We start from the raw sequence: 3,841 nt of genomic DNA, 5'->3' as shown, positions 1-3,841 counted from the left end.
AAGCTGACTTTCTGGCTAGTTTTTAGAGGCAGATAATTGCATGGGATGAGATTACCCATCTTCCTCTTGTAGCAACTGGTGAATTTGAACCACATGCCTTTGTGATTGCGGCAAAGATTTGGAATTCATATTTTCATTTTAGACCTCCAAAATGCCTTCATTTTATATGTCAGCTTTTTGTAGAAGCAATAAGATATCTAGACATAAGAATATATATACATTCACAGCTTAATATAAAGTCATCAAAATGTATCAAAATTCAAAATTAACCATTGCAGAAATATTTAGCCAATGACTGAGCCCAGCACGGACATAGAAAAGATAAAAATTTCATGTGTTATGAATTTATTTTTAATGAAGAACATTTTTTTATCTACTCAAATGATGTACTATAAATCAGTTGATCATAAATTATGAATGTTAATATTTGAAACATGCAAGTGAAAACTTCGATCAGTCAAGGAGATACTATTCTTCCATAATGCAAAACAAATCATAATTAGAGGAGAAATATTTCAATATGAAAAAATCACAAGCAATCATTTTTGCTTTTGTCATTTTAATCAGTTTTGAAATGGAGTTCAAAGTTGACAATATTTTATTCATTGACATTTCCTATTTACTCTGCATGGCAGATGTTTCTGACTTTTAAAATGTGAATTGGAATTATAGAGCAAAAAAGCATGAAACAGTTCTTAATCTCTCTGCTTTGATATCTAGGATAAGCATGAGTACAATCAATTCATCTATTTAGCCATGTGCTAGGTAACCATTTAATTTCATGGTTCAAAGATGTGCCCTCAGCTGAGGACAGTGGAAAGACCAATCTGTTTAGCCACTGAAGATAATGTATTTCCTTAACCTGACAAAGAGTTGGTATACTTTAGGCAAATATTAGTTGCTGTTAGGTACAATCTAATCCCATCTGACTCATAGTAACCCTATGAAGAACAAAACAAACTATTACCTGATCTTATGCCATACTCAGTTGTTGCTATTTGAGCTCATTGTTGCTGCCACTTTGTCAAGACAGTTCATTAAGAGGCTTTCTCTCTTTTTATAACCTTTTACTTTATTTAGCATGATGCATTTCCATGGGAATTGGTCCTTCTGATAACATAGATATATGAAGTTAAGTATTATCAATTCCTCTTCCATGGAGCTTTACTTTTTTCAAAACAAATTTGTGGATTGTTTTGACAGTCCATGGTATATTCAAGATTCTCACAAGTGCTCTAAGTCAAATGAATTTTGTGGTATTGGGTTTGGTTTTTTTATTTGAGTTTTGCTTTATTTTTGGTGTGTGGGGTTTTTTCCCTTGGTCTTCAATACTTATTTTCCAGCTTTCATATGTACATGTCATTGTTGTTATTATGTGCCGTCAAATCACCTGTGACTCTCAATGACTATGTACAATAAATACCACTGAACCTTGACCTATCCTGAGCCAGTCTCACTGTCTCCAACACACCTACCCCCATTACCTCAGTTACTATATCAATACACCTCATCCAGTGTCGTCTTCTCCTGTGCTGTGCCTCCACACTTCCAAGAATGATGTCTTTCCTTCTCCAAGGACCGGCTCCTCCTGGCCATGTGCCAGGAGGCACAAATTATGTGAGATGGAGCTTCAAAATCCTTGCCTCTAAGGATAAACTTGGTTTCACTCTCTCCAAGACAGACCTGTTTGTTTTCTTGACAGTCCATGATATGTTCAAAACTCTTCTGCAGCCCCACCATTCAAGACATTGATTCTTCTTGTGTCATGCGGTTGCTAAAAATACCACAGCTTAAGTATGGCAAGATTTCCTCCTTAAGGTGATATCTCTAATTTTTAACATTTTAAACAGACCTTTTGCATCAGATTTTCTCAATATTTCTTTTGATTTCTTAACTACTACTGTATGGACACTGATTGTGGATCTAAGTAAAGTTAAACTTTTGACAATTTCAATATATTCTATTGTCATCGTAACATTGGTTACCATTGTTTTCTTTATGTTAAAGGATAATGCAAAGAAGTCTTGGATCTTCATCTGTGCTTTATGTGTTCTCATTCATAGCAAGGTTGTATTTATCACCTTCATATCATAGATTGCTAATACTCTCTTTCCTTTCCTGATAAAGCTTGATTCCTCACATAATCTAGTTCCTCAGATTATTTGTTCAGAATATATATTGCATAACTATAGTGAAAGGATATAATCAAGAGGAAACACACATTTGCTGATTTTAAACCATGTAGTTTTCTCTTGTCCTGTTCAAACATCTACCTCTTGATCTGTGTACAGGTTCCACACAAGTGTAATTGTTTTGGGATTTTCATTTTCCAAAATGTTATTCAGAATTTCTTATAATTCTGAATAATAATAAACATATTATGATAGTGTGTGCTTATAGCCAAGATTCATCAGAGATCGGTTCTAATTAATGGATTATAATTAATTATTAATTATATCTCTTGTTCTATATCTTCATTTGAACCTGGCATGAATTTTTGGCAATTCCCTGTCAATGTACTGCTGCAAACTTTTTTTAGTTATCTTCAGGAAAATATAATTTTTGTAGGTGCCTTGAGTTGAGTTGACCCTTAAAGACCCTATGAAGAACAGAGCTGAACCATATCCTATCCTATGCTATACTCACACCTCCTGACACACCAGAGACCATTGCAGCAGTCACCATGTCAATCCACCTGATCGAGGGTCTTCCTTTCCTTTGTAGACTCTGCACCTTTCTGAGCATTATGTCCGTCTGCAAGGAATAGTGCCTTCTAGTAATATGCCCAAAGTGTGTGAGGCGAAGCCTCATTATTTTTACCTCAAAAGATCACTCTGACTACACCCTTTCCAAGATATATTTGTTTGTTCTATTGGCTGTCCATGGGATGTTCAGTGCTCTTCTCCAACACCACAGCTCAAAGACATCAATAATTCTTCTGCCATCCTTATTCATTGTCCAGCTCTCAGTTGCATAACAAATAGCCTGAATTACACACACCTTAGTCCTAAAAATTACATCATAACTCCTCAATAATTTGGAAAGATCCCTAACTGCAGACTTTCACAGTCTCCTTATTTCCTGACTGCTAGTACCAAGGGTGTTAATTATGGACCCCAGTAAAATGAAGTTGTTCACAGTTTTAATCTTTTCTTCATCTGTCATGCTGTTGCCTATAGGTCCAATGGTAAGTATCTTTGTTTTCTTGACATTGAGATGCAATCCATATTAAAGGCTATATTCTTTGATCCTTTGAAACAAGTGCTTCAAGTCTTCATCACTTTCAGCAATCAAGGTTGTGTTATCTGCATGATGCAGAGTACGGATGAGTCTTCCTCCAATCCTGATGGCACATTCCTCTCCACAGAGACTATCTTTTGAATAATTTTCTCAGTATACAGATTGAATAGGGATGAGGAGAAAATACAACCTTGATGCACTCCTTTCCTAATTTCAGACCATGTAGTGTTCCCTTGTTTTGTTCACCCTACAGCTTCCTGGTGTAGGTATAGATTTTGCATGAGCACAATTAAGTGCTTTGGGATTCCCATTCTTTTCAATGTCAGCCACAACTTGTTATGATTCACACAGTCAAATGCCTTTGCATAGCCAATAAAGCATAAATAGACATTCTTCTTGTATTCTTTATTTTTAGCCAGGATTTGACTGTGTGGATCATAACAAACTGTGGCTGACTCTGAGAAGAATGGGAATCCCAGAACATTTAATTGTGCTAATGCAAAACCTGTACTTGGATCAAGAGGCAGTAGTCAGAACAGAGCAGGGTAACACTGCATGGTTCAAAATTGGGAAGGGTGTACGCCAGGGATGCATCCTGTCT

The sequence above is a fragment of the Elephantulus edwardii genome, unplaced genomic scaffold, assembly GCF_000299155.1.
Source record: "Elephantulus edwardii isolate Elephantulus edwardi_28Jun2011 unplaced genomic scaffold, EleEdw1.0 scaffold00054, whole genome shotgun sequence".
Lineage (NCBI taxonomy): Eukaryota > Metazoa > Chordata > Mammalia > Macroscelidea > Macroscelididae > Elephantulus > Elephantulus edwardii.
Note: the sequence above shows the minus strand (reverse complement) of the source record.